The following is an 18,561-nucleotide window of genomic DNA, read 5'->3' as shown; positions in this document are numbered from 1 at the left end:
TGAAGGAGAAGACACTGGTCAGGTAGACAAGGATCAGGTTTTGCTTTGCTAAGAAGTTTGGAGTTCAGTCTGTTAGCAAGCATGCTGAAAATGTCAATCAAGGGAATTGCAAGATTGGACTGTGGGTTAGACCCAGGTGGGGAAGTGGATTCCTCCAGAGACACAGAGAAACTTTAAGCAACCTGGTGGAGTTTACACATCTGATCCATCTTTGTATTCCCTGACTGCGCCCAGCACAGTGCCAGGCACGTGGGTTATATACAAATTGTATTTGTTAACAAGCGAAAGAAAATGAGATCTCCACTTTCAGACTAAAACACAAACAGAAGTACATTAGCTTTAAGCTTCGCACTTCACCTGCATTATTCAGATCACACAAGTATAGGGCATCTTCTAGCTTCCTGAACCTTTTGATCCATGTCTCCAATTCTTCAGACTCGTTCTTCATCACTGGGTTCAGGAAAGGCTGTGAGACTGGCCTGATTTTCAAAGAGCTTGGGGGATCTTTGGGGGCTGAAGTCTCAGCAGTAGGGTTTTCTGGCTGCAGATCCTCTTCTAGAGTTTTCTACCAAAACAACACAACTATCTCACTGGCAACACATTCACCACCTAGATCTTCTCCAGTCTCTTGGCCAAAGATGAGGCCATACAGCTAGCGAGATTTACTGTAATGTCTGGCTTTGTAAAGCTTGGAGGATGGATTTCAAGCCCTGAGTGCTATAGGACTACATCTGTGAAGCCTTCCAGGATGTAAATTACTGTGTTGAACGCTTTCTATTTTTTAAGAGAAAGGTGAAATCATGACTTTAATCAGTTTGCATTTCTGATTTGCACAGAGAAAAGGTTTTTGTAACTGGCTAAGACTTTTCTTGATGTTCTATACTAGTGGGATTCATGGAGGAGGGTCTTCAGGAATTGCTTATAACTTCTCCACGGAAAAACCTCTGGACAATGAGCCTGAGGTTCTTGACAAAGAATGACTGAAAGAATAGTGACATTGTCTTAGGCTCATGGGCTCCTTGTAATGGACCATAAAGAACTTCTAGTTCTGTCTGTCCTGTTGATTTAACTAAGGGAGACGAGGCCCAGAGAGTGGAAGTGACTTACTGAGATCAGGCAGTGAATGGTAGACACAGAACTATAAGGAGATGTAGAGGTTATGTCTAGCTCAGTTTGGTATCCTAATCTCATGTCTACTGCAAAATAGAGATGCTTTTAGAATAATGGACAACCTAGTCCCGGCAGCCATGACAGGCATTCTGTCACCTACCATGTACAGAGTGACATCCATTGTTTGATCTTCACAACTTCACTTTTCCAGGAATTTTCCCTCCTGCCGAGCCATATGGTTAGGGAGAGAACAGCCATATCTAAGTGTACAGTGCAGGACTAGGTATCTAATGCAAAGGGACCAATGCACTCATTGTTCAGTGATTTTGGAACGATTTGTGAGAGATGGAGACAGAGGGATATACAAACAGAGATCATTCTGTGTGAGAGGTAGGAACTCTCATAGGTTTTACACACTGTGTACTGGAAATGAGAAAAGACCGATCTGTCCAGAAAGATAGAGACTGACAGAGAGAGAGAGTATGAAGCTAACAGCAGAGAGAAGAGAAAAGATACAGGAAGTCATGATGAAGTTCAAGTCCCTGATTTTACTTCACTGTTACTTGTTACATTTCTAACCTTAGGTAGCATAATACGCTTCTCTCTCCTTCCAATAAATTTAGTAGAGTTTCTTCTCTTAATTTCAATCCAAATAATCTTAACTAACTCACCATAGAATTATGACTCTAACTTTTGAAAATCATCTGTGCTTCCCCCAACATTCAAATACCTGTATTTCTCCAATATAGTACCTTTGTCTCAAACTTCTCACATAGAAAGTATGAAAATCCCATAGGTCTAAAGAATAGTAATTGAAATTAGAAGTCCAGTTTTAGTTGGTTAGCAAAATGGATTAACCTGCTGCTGGGAAATGTGAAGAATTGTTTTGTTTGAAATAATAGAATGGTACATGATATGGTACCCACATGGATAACAAGCAATCAGTAAATTTTAAGAGATTAATATAAAAGAATTCTACTTGGATAAAAATCAACTTTGGGAAGGGCTGAAAGTTTTCCTAAAATAAACAGAGTAGTGATTCTTATACTTTTTAGAGCTTTAGATCACTTGAGAAATCCAACGAAGGCTTTAGATAATCTACCCAGGCAAATGCACATTTGCATGCAGGATGACTTTAGACAGTTCAAAGAGGTCCTTGGATCTGAAAAAGTGATTTTAATAATTTTATATTTCTTCAGATAGATCAACACTCTCTTTGACCACTAAAGAGAGGGAAAGGGGGAATTTGTATGAACCTGAATTAGGCTGAACTAAGTAAGTGAGTACTAACTAACACACTCTATACTGTTTTCGTCCCACTGTGTCAGGAGGAAGTCCACGTCCCGTGATTGGCATGTAAGACTGTTCTCGTTCTCGTTCTTGCCTATCTTCTTTCAATCCCACATATACATCTTTTTCTCCAACCACCTAAAACCAGAAAACACGAAGCCGTTTTGTGCCTTGTGCATGCTGCTCCCTCTGCTGTAAAAGCCCTTCTTGCCACTCAGGCCTTGGATGGTTGGGGTCCTACTCATCCTTCAAGATTTGACTCATATTTCACTTCTTGTGGGAAGCCTTCTCTTACAGACAAGCTGGCTGAGGGGCGATTCTTTGTGGCCCCTTTATCCACCTCAGCACTTATTGTGGAATGTTGTAATCATTTATTAGAATGACTCTCTCTTCTACCAGAGATCTGGAGACTGGCCTGTGAGATAGTCACTTATGTATCCTCAAGGTCTGGTTAGTGACCAGGGCATAGCTGGTTCTCAAGACATGGTTACTGAATGAACAAGTGAATGAATGAGTGAGTTTCTCCGGGATCATAAGAAAGTTGCTTTACCACACCTCTGCTTCAATTCCCCCTTCTAAAAAGTGGGACAATGAATGCTACTTATGCAGGAATGTGACACAAATCAATTACTGCAGAGATGCCATAAAATCCTCAAAACAGAGGCAAAATAAAAGAGCAAGGTGTATTTTTTTATAATCTGATTCACAATAGATGATACTCAAGGAGAAAAGCATCTGCTGTTGTTTCTGGCATGGCAAGAGGCTTGCCAAAATTGACATGATTTTCTAAGACATTTTGAAGCGTGAAGTGCATGAAGAGGCCTCCTGCCATTTTGAGATGAATTATGGTCTAATCTGGGCATTTAAATAAAAATAACGACAGAAAAACTCAGGATGCTTTTCAATTCTGTCTGCATCTTTTCCTGGCTAAGTGCTGGGAATATTAAAATGTAATTTAACTGCTTACCAGATTTTGTTTGCAAAATCAAAGAGCCCATTACATTTTAAAATGTGGTGTCTGGGGAAAAGGTCGCCCTCAGTCTCTGGAAGCTGAATTTAAGATGTTGAAATAGGGGGCTGGCCCTGTGGCCAAGTGGTTAAGTTCGTGCGCTCCGCTGCAGGTGGCCCAGTGTTTCGTTGGTTCGAATCCTGGGTGCGGACATGGCACTGCTCACCAAACCTTGCTGAGGCAGCATCCCACATGCCACATCTAGAAGGACTCACAAGTAAAATATACAACTATGTACCGGGGGGCTTTGGGGAGAAAAAGGAAAAAAATAAAATCTTAAAAAAAAAAAGTTGAAATAGGTCTCAGAACCACCCTTTATTTTGATGGCAGTGGGAGGATTGGTCACAGGCTTCAGAACCATTGCACATGCTACAGGTCCAATTTCTTGCGGCAGGTGCCAAGCCCATGACCAGGCTGTGGAGAGAGGTTTCTGCAGCGATATCAGCTAAGGCAGGAACCACCCCACACTTGAAGAGGTTTCTACCTCCCTTCTCTGCCAGAGGAGACTCTCAAAGTCAAAGAGAGTCTGACATCACGGTGGTGGGTGGAAACCAAAAACCAAGAAGGGGGGGTTAGCCCCGTGGCCGAATGGTTAAGTTCACATGCTCTGCTTCAGCAGCCCAGGGCTTCACCAGTTCAGATCCTGGGAATGGATCTCATCAAGCCATGCTGAAGCAGCATCCACATAGCAGAAGCAGAAGGACCTACAACTAGAATATAAAACCATGTACTAGGGGAATTTTGGGAGAAGAAGAACAAAAAATGGCAACAGATATTAGCTCAGGGCCAATCATTAAAAAAATAAATGAACAACACCAAAAAAAAAAAAAAAACAGAAAGGAGGACCCTACCCAGCATCAGAGAATAGAAGGTGAAAGATGAGTGAAGCTCTTCCTCAAGCTCCACATACCCAGGTGCATACCATTTGTTTAGTTGTGTCTTGAGGCATCTCAGGAATGTCAGGCTGCACTGGAGTGGCAGAGGTTCCCTTTCCTCTGTTTCCTGAGATAGAACGAAAAAATGGAAGGGTTAAGTTTGGTCTCTTCATTGTAACACTTACAGCCAGGCAAATAAAATGTTGAGGCCCTTCTATGTGTTTGGCACTGTGTTAGGCGATGGGGATATGGAGGTAGAGCAGAAAGATCTGGTTCCTGCCCTGATGGAGCTGACAAAGGGGAGGTAGGCGCTAAACAATTACTCAAAATTATTATTTAATTACAAACTACCATAAACACAACAAAAGAAGATGTGAAAATATTTTGTTTTAGGGTAGGGGTGGGAGTGGTGGAGAACCAGAGGAGGCTTCTTGGAGGAAGTGACACTTAAACTGTGGATCCAAAGAGTGAATAGGAATTTCTAGGCAAAGGTGATGGTGGGTGTTCACAAGGAGCAGAGAGTTCCAGATAAGCAGAGACAAGAGCCTGTAGAACTGCCCTGAATCAGGAGGACTTGCACAGTTTGAGCAGTGGGCAGTAGCTTCCTCCCATGGCCCTACCTCAACAGAAAACCAGGCATTTCTGCCCCCTCTCTCCACACAGGTGTATGCCTCAAAGATCAGGCAAAACCTCTCTCTTCCACTTTCCCTCTCCTATCAATAGTCAGAGGGTCTGAATGGGATGAGGTTTGAACAGCATCTCTAACCCAGTACCCCCACAATTGGCTTCGGTTGTATTCCTAGCATTTATCACTATTTACATTATTTTAAGTTAAGGAAAATCTTTCTGTTTACTGCAGGTGAAAAAGGTCCAAGTTGCTCCAAGTCATAGAGTTTGAGAGTTAAGGGGATTCTAGAAACAGTATAGAGTATACAGGCAGGAAGATGAACTTTGGTGTCAGCCCTGAATGCTAATCTTGAGTCTTCCCTCTCCCAGCTGCAAGCTTTCAGATCCTAATTTTGCCAGTTGTGAAAGGGGAGAAAACCAGTGATTTACCGTAATGTTGTAGAGATAAAAAATTACCTACCTAAAATACTTAACACAGGGAAGATGCTCAAAAAAAGGATTCATTGTTTGTTGTTGTGTCATTATTATCATAACACCTTAGGCAAGTCTAGTTTGCTTAATTGAACACCAATTATGATGGGCCAGGAATTGTTCTGGGCACTGTTCACATGCATCATCCCTGTTAGTATAAGATCTAGATCCTAGACCTTGTCCCAGGCCAGTTTCTCTGCACTTTTAAAAGTTTCTTTAGAAGAAAATACACACTAGTCTCCCTGGTCTCCTTTAAGCTTCCCTTTCTCCCCCACTAACATCTACAAGCGTGGAAACAGGTCATGGTTTGCACATGTAAAAATCATTTGAGAAATATGAGGCAGAGCTGGTGTTTTTTCTTTCTAACACAGTGGGAAGGATCATCTGTGTAGTCTGCCAGTTGAAGGTTTGTACTGGAGAAAATAAGCCAAGCTGGCTTCTAGAGATTTCCAGGTGTTGGAAGGGCCAGGTTTTACAATGCTTCCATGAATCTGATGGTTACACATCCAGCCCTGCCATCAGCCCACCAATGACTAGAAACTAGTGGTCTTGAGCACTGGCTGCATATTAGACCCCGCTGGGGAGCTTTAAAAATTGCCAATGATTGGGCGTCACACCAGGCCAATGAAGTAAGAGACTCAGGGTGAGACCCAAGCTCAGCACCTGTGAAGAATTCCCTCGGTAATCCTAAAGTGACACCAGGGTCGATAACAACTGATTTAAATAAAGGATTCTGGCCTCATTGGGTCCACTGAATGAAGCTTTGTGAGAATATATATATATATGTGTGTGTGAGAATAATATATATCAAAGATCTGTACATGCCAGACATTTCCCACACATTTTCTTAGTTGAAGAATAATGCTCTGTGGTAGAAAGCATCTCCATTTGACAGATAAGGTAACAGAGGCAATAAAGGCTTCAGTTCCCTGCTTAAGATTACAGAAGTGGGGTTAGGTCTTGGATTCTAACTCATTCATTCATTCAACAAACATTTGTTTAATGCTTACTACATGCTGGGCACTGTTTTAGGCACCATGATACAACAATGAGCAAGAGGGAATCTTCTCAGGGAGAGTGCGTTCCAGTGGTGAGGGCAAAGAGAGACATAAAATAATGTCAAATAGTGATAAATGCTATAAACACAACCAAAGTCAATTATGGGGGTAGATAGAAATGCAGTTGCTATTTTTGATAGGGAATTCACCAAAGGCCTCTCTGAGGTGACATTTAAATAGAGCCGTGAATAGAAAAACAAGGGAGAAAGCCAAGCAAATGTCTGAGGAAAGCATTCCAGGATAAAGCTCTGGGGAGAGCAAAGGCCTCAAGGGCGGGGTGTTTGGTGCATTCAAGCAACAGCTGAGAAGAGAGCCTAGCTAACCCAGGAGGAAAAGGGAAGAGAAGTGGGTCAAGTGTCATGCCATGTGATTTGAGTTGATTTTTTTTTTTTTTTTTTGGCTTCCAGCATTTGTTCCTCCTCTGGTGATTACCCACTTCTATTGTTAGCAACTATATTTTTCTTTGTGGAGACCACTCTTCCCCCATCCCAGTGCTGTGGTTTAGTAGTATTAACCCCCAATTTCAACTCTAAACCTGGTCTCTGCTTAGTTGAAGACTAACGTGGTATCTCAATCACGATCTTGGTTCAAAGATGGGCATAAGACTCAATCTGAGCCTCAGAGGTGAGAGGAGACATGTGCTATAATTTCTTAGCTAGTAATGTTCTCTCCTTCCTAGAAGGACCTACCAAAAGAGGGAGCTGTACAGATATGATGACATAGCTGCCATGGCTATTTTGCTATTGCAGAGGAGTGCCCACCTGGAGAAGTTGGAGGACTACCACGTAGAGCCTAGAGATTATGCCAACACCAAGTAAAGCAGAACAGAGAGCCAGAATGAAAGCAGATCCTTGATTTTGACACCTGAATGGTTAGATCAACCCACACCTATAACGCTTGCTGCTGCCAGACTTTGCAGTTACATAAAACAAAATCTCTTCATTGTCCATACCCACTGAGTTGGGTTTTCTGTCCCTTTGTATAAGTAGTTGTAAGTAAGAATTACTATAGGTATTTTTTTTCCTTGATAAGAGGGAAGGCAAACTCTTAGCCGTTTTTCTGCCAAATCTTGAGTTACAGGTCTTCAAGCAATGTTTGAGGGGATCAATGAGCCTCTGAGGCTACCTTCATTCCCTCCTAGTTATCCCCCATCAGCAGCCATGCTATAGCCCTGCTCCATGATTGCTGCTTCTTCCTCTCCCTCACTCACAGGCCCCACAATGAAGAGATGCAAAGTTGGGCCCACACTTCCTTATTGTGAAATACCCCTTTAGACCTTAGACCATACCATGTTTGGTGGGCTCTAAATGTTTTGTATTTGTCTTCATGAGAATCCATAGCATTTCTTGGATCTGTGGCTTGAAGTCTTCTATCACTTTTGTTAATTACTCAGACATAATTGTTTCAGATATTGCTTTAGCTCCATTCTCTTCCTCCTGTCCTTCTGAAACATTGATTACATGTGTACTGGGTATTGTCAGCATTTCCTATATGTCTCATATACGGTTCTTTTTGTATATTTCATTCTCTTTTTTTCATTCATGCTTATTATTTTAAGTCTCCAAGTTTGTGGTAATTTGCTACAGCAGCCTTAGGAAATGAATACCCTCATTCTCAGTCGTCCAATCCTGGCAAAACCAACCGACAATCCCCTGTTGTAAATTCCCTCTGTTTGAAATACCTGGTAATGTTTCTCTTTCTCTACTGAAACACAAAATGATATACCACCCCACCACTCTAACCTCTCAGAACCTTGTATTTTGATCCCAAGGGGAATTAGTGAACAGTTCATGTGTAGTTGACACCAATGCATATTTTTTCATCTGTCATACTTAAAACTTGCTATATGCTAAATATTTTGTGCAATTCATCCTTATCATTTCACTTAATATTACATCTTGGAAATCTTCCTGTATTGGGCCAACCATGTTATTTTACAGCTGAATACTTTTATCAATTGAATATACTGTAATTCAATTAAATGGTCCCTGAAGGATCATTTTGCTGTTTTCATTTTTAAAAACACTTACCAAAAAAAATTCCTGCACTAAACTTATATGTAAATCTGAGAGGATTTTTTGTGAGATATCAGTAACATAAGTCCCTAGCTTTGGGATTCCTAGATCCAAGGGACTATGTGACTGAAATTCTAATGCATAATACCAACTCTAACTTCTATAAGTGTACCTATCAAAGGGCTATCACCAGAGAATGCTTCATGATATAATAATATTTGGAGAAGTATGCCTTTTATGATCCAACTGGCCTAAAAGAACAGCCATGAAGGCAATCATCACCCCTAGTGTTTCTTCACTGGTGAGGCGTCTACATTTCTGGGAGTAATGAGATGAAACACAACAAGGAAACCACTGAAGCTAAGCAGCATAGTCAACAATAGTTCAAGGAACAAAATAACTGAACTCACCTGTAGGCAAGTCAGAGGAAGCTCTGCTCAATTACTCAAGAAAACTCTGTCATCTGTGCAAGGAAAGGAGCGATAAGATGGGTGAACCATATCATTGCACTGAAAGAATGTGCAATAAAGCTGGAAATTAAATTGATACTGAAGGAGCTTTTTGATACTTGTATCATTCAGGGTGCATGCAGGAAACAGAAACTACTTTAAGTATCTCCACTAGAAAGGGCTTTACTATAGGAAATTAGACGTCCACAGAATTATTGCAAGGGCTAGTAGACTGGAGTTTGGTGTCTGCTGCTAGACTCAGGCTCAGGGTCAGGCCTCAGCAGATGTAGTCCAGGGATGGGGGAAGTGCAGGAAATTCTGGCTGATGTCTCCGTGCCCCTGACCATGAGGTTGGTGAGTAGGCAGTGCAAAGTGCCTTTTGGCCACTTAAAAAACTGATGCCTGCCAGGGCCTGGAGTTGCTACTAATGCAGGAAAATAAATATACGAAATGTCCCTGCTGCCCTTCACTACCCCTTCTGCCTTTCAAATCTCATGCAACTGCATTACATTGATGGAACTTAAATCAATTCTAGAACCGTGGCATCAAGGGAGTTTTGGAAACGTTCTTTTTAGCCCTCTCAAATATGGGAAGTGCTGCAACACAAGAAAGAATGTACAAGGGGATGGAAATGGGTGTTGAGTGTAAATAGATGACATTTGGTGAAGTCCCCAAGCAGGAATTTCACTGAGCAATACTTGTGCATGTGACAATCAGGGAGTCACGTAATGCTTATGAGTACTTTAGGAATGCTTTGTTAGTGAAAATCACTTATACTTGCTTGTCCAGTATCCTTCCTCCATTTGTGTATAAATACATTCTTCTCTGGGACCATGGACTACTGTCAATCTCCCATCCCCTCCCTTAGCCTATGCTGTGGCCACCTTGTTTAATTAACTCCATCACTTTCTCCACCCATCCTTCCCTTCCCCCCCACTCTCTGTCTCTGTCTCTGTATCTCTCATTAATTTTTGGTTCTGGTTCTTCCTGAAGTTCTATTTTCCCTCAATTTTATATGTCATTCCATAGCCTTTAAAGATATTTCTTTTGCTTATGTTAACAAAAGGCAGTTTCTGTTTCTAGCAACCAGATAGCCACTGGTAAGAATTTCTATCTCCTTCTTACCTATCAAAAGTCAAGCAAGGGGGCCAGCCCCATGGCTGAGTGGTTAAGTTAGCGTGCTCCGCTGCAAGTGGCCCAGTGGTTCATCAGTTCGGATCCTGGGCGCAGACATGGCGCCGCTCATCCAGCCACATTGAGGCTGCTTCCCACATGCCACAACTGGAAGAACCCACAACTAAGAATATACAACTATGTACCGGGGGGCTTTGGAGAGAAAAAGGAAAAAATAAAATCTTTAAAAAAAAAAAAAGTCAAGCCAGTTGTGAGATATATGTCCTGGGTTTTCCAGAGGAGTTTTAATGGCATATGATCTTATTCTCTTCAAATAAAAATGAGTGTTAGATTTTTATCTAGTTTGCTTTGTTTATACCTCATAAAACTTTTCCAAAAATGATATCATAAATCAGAAAATATGACCTCCTGAGCTTCATGTCACTTTGGACATATGAATAGGTAAGGCATAGGTATGCAGGGCCACAAGCTAGACAGCTGATGACCGTATCAGCTGCTGAAGGCCCAGGCAGGGAAGAGAAATTTCATGAAGCAGCACTCTCAAGAAACATTAATAATCCAATGAAGATCTGATATTAGCCCGAATCTGGAAATGAGCTATAGTAGAAGTAGCTCCTGCCTTCTACACTTTCTGTAATTTCTTTCCAGGCCTTCTTAGGAGAGACAGGCTTATGCCTATGACATCTTCTGATCCTCCAAGAAATGACAATAATGCAACAACAAATTCCCAGATCCATTGATATTTCCACATTCATAACATTTATTTTTCAGAGCTGCTAGGAGTTACCAAATATGAGATAAAGCCTCTGGACAAAATGGCACCAGAAAACCTCTTTGCCCTTCCTGATTATGTGCTGATAGTAGGGGACCTGTGGATGGCCACTTTCTCACTGTGCTAACATGTTCTTCCCTCTGTGTGAGCGCATTCCTGATGTCTCCCTGTGATTCCAAATTTCCTCCTCTTACAAGAACCCCAGTCAGACAGGATTAGGCTCCACCTTAATGGCCTCATGTAACTTAATCACCACTTTAAAGTCCTTGTCTCCAAATACAATCACCTTCCGAGGTGCTAAGTGTTAGGGCTTCAACATATGAATTTTGGGAGGATACAATTAAGCCCGTAATGGTAACAAGGATTCAAAGAAGCCCAACTTTTGGTGCAACTTACTTAAGGTCTCTGAACCTCAGTTTATTCACCTGTGAAGTGGGTATAGAACAACACAACTCCTGGGGCTATTGGGAGTATGAAAAGAAATGAGCCGTGTAGAATGTCTAGCCTGTGCCTGGGACATGTGAAGTGTGTGTGCATTAAAGCCTTATGCCCCTGAGTCAGGCAGTCATTTTGGTTACCGTTTAACTCAGCTGCTGGGATGCTCATTCAACAGCACCATCTTCCTCTGATTTTACCTTCTTGATCATGAAGCCTAAGTTGTTACCCAAAGCCAGTGCAGTTCAGAGCCAGGATTTCCATCAAGGCCTGTGTGATTCCAGGCTCATGCTGCCTTTCTGCATGGATGGGGGCTGAAGGGGTAGGGGAGGTGCTAAACTGGAGAGGAGAAGTTACCTGCAGGCCCTCAGCTTCTTTGGATACAACCTGCCCCTAGAACTTAAAAGTCTCCCCATATTTGCATCTGTATCCCCCACCTCTACTGGGTCTTAGAGGAGAGGGCAGTAGATACTGAGCTTCTCAAATCCAGGACTGTTTTCAGTACCAAGCCAAGGGTGGAGTCAGCTCTGGAGCTCAGCAGTTTGCCTAAAGCCCCTGTGCCTCACCACCATCGTACAAGCTTCTGAGTTTCATAGGACTAGCAGGAGCACAGGTATAGAGTATCAAGAGCCAAGACTCCGAACACAAAGAGCCTGCATTTTACGCAGCCTTATCGATGAATTCATTTATCAGTTACATATTGGTTTTAGCCTCTCTCTGGTGCCTCAGTTTCCTCATTTGAAAGAAATAATACCTGCCTCATGGGGGATTTGCAAGGATTCAAAGAGTTAACATTTAGAAAGCAGTTAGAAGATTGCTTGGACTATAGGAAGCACTATATAATTATTAGCTATTAATAATAAAAATACATTTATTAGCAATATTATTATACTTACTTCATATGAATTCTCGCCCCATACGAATTGTGGGCTTCTGGAGGAGAAGGTTAGCATGCCTGAGGCAAAGTCATCCGTTCCGTTCGAAGCCAGGGAACAAGCGGGTAAGGCAGATGACCCAGGATCGGACATCCGCAGGCCTGGTGGACAGGCTGTGCCAGAGAGCGAGGCAGGGTGGAATCCCAATGATCCTGGGGATGGAGGAAAGGGAGGATATTTTCGGGGTCTGCTTCTGAAAGCCATGAAAAGAGTAAGCCGGCCACCCATTAAATGGCCTAAATTCAGACAGGTCCAATAGGGCCCTGGGGAAAGCCGAGCCGCCCCTCCCCGCCCCGCGCCCCCCCCTCCCCCCGCCACACCCACGCACTTTGTTCCAGAGGCCGCAGGACTGCCTCAGGCGATACGCAAACTGGGACCTGGAGGCCCGGGGCAGTACAGTGATCCCGAATCCGTGTTTCAGATCTCAGAAGTGCTCCAGACACCCGTGGGAAAGTACAAAAGTTGGCGATCGGTCCTGCTACCAGTCCTGCACAGCTACGAGTGGCTGCACGGAGGGTGCTCCATAACCGGCTTGAAGCTGAGGATGCAAAGGAAGACAAGATGATGAAAAGGTAGGCCGCCCTGCTCGCTGTGGCCCGCCAGTGTCCTCAAGGTATCCTGAGGGAGAGGGGGCATATGCCATGGGTGAGTAACCCCGGCCCCCACCGAGAGGCCAGGAGGCCACCCACAATGTCGGGGGCTAATCGGTGTGCGGACTGCCAAGAGGAAGGGCGTTGGTGGCAGGATTGTCCGAACCGTCCCCAGGGAGGGAAGGGATCGAAGAAGACCGAGCCGTGGCAGTTTCCCTTGACCACAGATGAGACGTGATGGGGCTGAGGGACAGCCCCCTCCCCCGGTTGGCTCCAGGAGGCCCCGGTGACCTTGGCAGGAAGGAGGAGAGCAGGCTGAATCTTTGCTCCCTAGTGGAGCCGTGTTCTTGGTGTGGAATGCCCACAAGGGAAACCTTTCTGAAGGAAAGTGTGAACTGATGGAGGTCTCAGGAAAGGGAGACACCGGAAGATTTCTGGAGCCCTGGACCTGTGAAACAGGGTCCAAACTGCTGAAGGATTCCTCACTGTGTGTACCAGAATGCCCCTCTCCCCACCCCCTTCTAGGGAGGGACGTGCTCTGTGAGTTAGGGGCCTCCACAGGCCGGGAACAGGAGAAAACCGAGCTCCAAGCGCCAAAAAGTGGGGGAGGTGAGCTGATGACCCTCTTGCAGGATACAGCAGCCCCTGAGAAGCGAGAGATTCCCCTACATGATTCAAGCAGGGCTAACTCGGAACTCGGGCCCAAGGACAGGTGGAGTGAGCAGCCAGTGCCACGCCAGGAAAGGTAAAACGGAAGCAGGTAGGTGGCTGGCCCCGGGTAAAACATATGCCCCTTGAAGCCAGAAGCCATAAAGAGGAAGCTTTCCCGGAATCAGTAGGTTTTCAGAACAGGGGAATCTAGCTTTGCTCGAGACCTTAGTGCTCTCAATGCTGTGCGCTCCTGGGGCTATAACAGTAAATGTCTTCCCTTGGTTTCTGGCACCGAGCGCCTCAAAGTCCTGTGATTGCCCATATGAGAGCCACATGGCGCATCTTTGGTTAGGAGAATTACTTTAGGGCTCAGTTCCTGAAACGAGTCCAGAGCCAGAAAGGCGAAGTGGTTTGTCTGGTGTTATTCCTAACAAGCCCCTTTCAACGCCACCTGAACTGGTGTTAACGAGGCGAGTGTTGGAGAAGCCCTAAGGCTGGGGGCTGGGTGCCGGGGAAACCAACTGTGCGATTCGATTCGGGCCTTGGAAGTTTCAGGCCCGTCCCCGTCCCCGCCCCCACACCTGGGGTGGGGGCGGGGGCAAGAGGGGCTGAAGGTCGCGCTGAGTAGCCAACGGCCAATGACCGTAATCGACTATGCCCAGGCGATAGAGTCTCCGTCAGACTGCGAAAGGACGGTGCTCAGACAGCTGCCGCGTTGGCGAACACGTGGAGGTTCGGGGAGAGTGGCACACCCAGAGAGGCCCCGGGAGCTCCTCCTCCCTGCCACACATGTTTTGCTCTATGCACCTCTTCCCTGTGGCTGTTCAGAAGGGAGAGGTTCTCCTGAGTTGTGTGAGCCGCTCTATCAGAGCCCTCAAACCCAAGGAGGGGGTGGTGGGAACCTGCGGTCTCTCGGCCGGTTTGTCAGGAGCACAGGTCACGACCCGAACTTGCAATTGGCATTGAAAATGGGGGTGGGGAGAAGGGTAATCCTGCGGGGTGTGATTCTATCCCCAGGAGGATAGAGTCAGATGTGAGTTAAGTATGTTCAGCCTCTTGACCAGTAAGCGATATGATGTGTCTAAAGGGATGGCTCTGTTTTTTCTTCTTTGGATTCTTTACATTGGATGCATGGCTATCACCCTCTCTGATAAAGTACGGCGACCATAAACGGACGCTTTTGAATGGGGCAAACTGGACACTGTGGTTAAAGTTTAGCCCCCAAGCTTCAGAGCAGTAGCTGCCATCTGCTTGTTAATCAAGAAAGCAAAAAAAATTGGCTATGGACCTACCTATGAGGGTTTGGACTCCTACATCAATTCTCTAGTCTACCAGTGACTGATGAGGCCTGTGGCTATCCCCAAACAGAATACTTCAGTATCAAGATATGATGCCAGATTCCCTTCAGATTTCTTTACTATCCTGTCATATCTTAAACTCTGCTGCCCTTTTCCTTGATTCCAATGGGTCTTTAAGCCATGCTTGCCCAGAAGTGACCTCCAGCCACAGAGGTCTCCAGAGTGAATCATGGACGTTAAACATGGGCCAGAGATGCTTAAACTGTTAGAAGTGGTACAGGTCCCCAAGAAAGTAGCTGGGATCCATGGTAAAGCCCTTTAAAGGACATAACGTGGCAGCTGCAGCTGCAAAAATGGCCGCTCCATCAGGAGAGCTTCTCTAGTTACCATTAATTTCCACACTGCCCTCGTGTGAACTGACACCTTCTGTGAACTTACTACAGATGAAGTGAGGGAAGCTACTACACAGCATTCTCAGTGGTCCCCAATAGTCAAGGGCTGGAAGACAAACGAGGGAAGGTTTATGTCCCCAAATAGCTTTAGTGTGCTCATGCCAACTTAACTCGCAAGGATTCAACCCACTTTGATTTTGGTAACACCGTGACCTCACAGAGACCACCTCTGACCTCATAGAGGCCCCTTTTGCCCTCACTGACAGAGGTCTCAGCTGACCTAACAGAGTTATCCCCTGACACTTTAGACACTCCCCTTGACCACACAGAGACATCCCATGTCCACACAGAGACTTGTCTGACCACCCAGAGACCTCCACTGACCTCATAGTGAACCCCTCTTCCCTCAAAGTGAGGTCTCCTGATTTCACAGAGAACTCCCTGAACACACAAAGAACTCCCATGACCTCCAAGAAACCTCTAGTGACATTATAGAGACCCCCCTCTGACCTCACCGAGACCTGATATCACAGAGGCCAGCCATTACCTCAACAAGATCCCCTACAACACAGTGAGAACTCCACTAATTTCATGGAAACCTCAAGTGACTCTCACCAGGTCTAGGATCTCAGGGAAATGAAGAGAGGATGGTGGGTGCACCTGCCCCTCCCCAACTGACTGACAAATGGGTCTTATTGACTGTTAGCACTCTGGAAGCCCCACTCCATGGAGGGAAAACCCTTCTTTCTATCTACGCATGAACAGCAAAGGTGACTGGCCTCAGAAAGGCCCTTGGGCTTGCTGAGGGACAGGTCCTTGTGGCACTGAAATTGTGGGGGAGCCCACTGGTGGTGGCCGGGTGCAGCTGCTGGTGAACTGGGATTCCCAACTTCTACAACTGTGTCTCACAGCCCCTTCTCCCCTTCTGCTCAGGTCCCACTCCCATCCTTTGAAAATAGCTTTCTGCCCCTCTTTGCCCATCAGGAGCCAGGGGGCAGGGCAAGGCTATCCCTCCTGCATGCTGATCATCCGGGGCCTCCTTTATTGTTTGACATAACAAGGCCTCCCATCAGGAAGGAGCTTTTCAACACAGGGAGCAGTAAATGTTTGACAAGTCAACAGGGCTCAGAAAGCTAGCCAAAGGAGTTCGGCCACACTAGGCATGCCATGCCCCTGCGGAAATAGTGGGGAAATTGGCAGGCCTGCCCTTCCAGGGGCAGGCACCTCCCTTCACTCTGGAGTCACTAAAGCCATGCCCTCCTGCTGCCCAGAGCTCTACTCTTGAGAAATCCATGACTAAGGTCCAAGGCAGGCCTTCCCCTGGCCATCTCCCTGGGTGCACTGTGGCAGGGCACAGGGAGAGGTGTATCCTCTGGAGGAGCCTGCTTTGTCTTAAGGAGGCCAGCCATTCCAGCTTCCTGGGATGAGTCTCTGTCTGGGGTCTAGGATGGGGAAAAGGGCCCTCAGACCTGAAAGTACCCTGGCAGTTGTCATCAGCCTGGTTGGAGCAGGAGGCTGCCAGGCAGCTAGTGTGCCCAAACTGTGTCTCAGCCCCTCCACATTCTGGCTCCTTCCAGCCCAGGCCGGGCTCCTGAGGGAGGATGATGAACTTGGCAGCAGCCGGTGCAAGGGCACCAGCAGCGGGGGTGGTGTCCCACAGCCTCCTGGGATGCATTGGGTGGGGTGGCGCCCCCTGTGGTGTGGCATGTGGAGTGGGCTGACTCTGGTCACCTCTGGGGCAGGGATCCACCTCAGCTCAACAGAGGCAAATACAACAAATGACACTTGGAGAGGAGCTCAGGGATCTTCATGCCCCTGCCTCAGGGTAATTCCTCTTGCCCAACGACTCCTATCAGACCCAATCCCAACATTCCCAGGTCCAGATTTGAGACCACAGTGGTGAATTTGGAACCTACTTCTTACTTCCCTGTCCAGCCTACTGTGGTGGTGTTCTTGGTGGTTGGGAAAATGGCACTGGCGGTGGCTGCAGTGGTAAAGGCCATGGTGGCAGCTGCTTCCCAGACATGTGGCATCTTGGGGACCCGAGGAGTGCATCGTTGGTGTACCCACACCCTCCCCAGCCCCCCATCTCTCCCATCTGTCCTAGTGACTCCACCACTCCAGGAGCCCTGCTTTCCTCACTTACAGCCATCTCTTTGACTGCACTTGTTTAAATTACATGACCTTGAAACCTCCCTCCATAAGCTATTCAGATCAAAATTCTCCCTGGAACCTCCTGAGTTGGCTGAGAACAGAGCAGCAAAGTCCACAACATTCTCCAAAGTTAGAGGCAAGATTTTCATCTTGAACTTCCTGGGCACACCCCTGGGCTCCTAAGCAGGCTTCATCTGACCTTAATTATGGATTTCAGGCCATCCCCTTCTGTCTTTTTGAATCTGGTCTGCCTACCAGTATTTCATGTTCTGGAGAATATCTTGGGTATTTTCCAGGTGAAACTTCAGTGTTTCCTCATGGCTTTGCTGCCTCAGTTGGTCCAACAGCTTACAGAGGTGGGCCTCCTGGGCCCATGTGACTTCACATATGTTAAGTCACTGTGAACCTGTGAGTGAAAACATCTCACACTAGTTCTGTTCAATGGGTTCTTCCCCAATGTGAGATTTCTGCTTATTGGAGGAGCTAAGAGGCACTTAAAAGACTGCCCACAGACGTTCATTTGTTCTTTTCTCTATGTATGAATTCTAGGCTAATCAGTCAGTCATAGTTCCTGGTTAAAAACCTTCCCCATGGCTGGCCCCGTGGCCGAGTGGTTAAGTTCGCGCGCTTCGCTGCAGGCGGCCCAGTGTTTTGTTAGTTCGAATACTGGGCGCGGACATGGCACAGCTCATCAGACCACGCTGAGGCAGCATCCCACATGCCACAACTAGAAGAACCCACAACGAAGAATACACAACTATGTAGCGGGGGGCTTTGGGGAGAAAAAGGAAAAAATAAAATCTTTTAAAAAAAAAAACAACCTTCCCCATGTAAGTTACATATGCACGGTGTGTTACTCTCTTGCATGCATTGAGATTTCTTCTTCTTTTGTTTTTTTTTTTTTTGAGGAAAATTAGCCCTGAGCTAACATCTGCTGCTAATCCTCTTTTTGCTACGGAAGACAGACTGGCCTTGTGCTAACATCTGTGTCCATCTTCCTCTACTTTATATGTGGGACGTCTGCCATAGAATGACCTGCCAAGTGGTCCCATGTCTGCACTGGGGATCCAAACTCGTGAAGTCTGGGCCACTGAAGTGGAACGTGTGAACTTAACTGTTGTGGCACTGGACCAGCCCAGAGATTTCCTCTTTATAACACCTCAACTGTACAGTTGGTTAATTTTGTAACTTCATTGTGTTTCATAGACTAGGTATTTGAGCCATGTTTATACAATTGTCCTTTTATAAGAACTCAGGTTATAGCTCTGGGCTCAGGTCAATATCTTTCCTAAATTA

Source organism: Equus asinus, chromosome 2 (assembly GCF_041296235.1).
Source record: "Equus asinus isolate D_3611 breed Donkey chromosome 2, EquAss-T2T_v2, whole genome shotgun sequence".
In the NCBI taxonomy this organism is placed as follows: domain Eukaryota; kingdom Metazoa; phylum Chordata; class Mammalia; order Perissodactyla; family Equidae; genus Equus; species Equus asinus.
Note: the sequence above shows the minus strand (reverse complement) of the source record.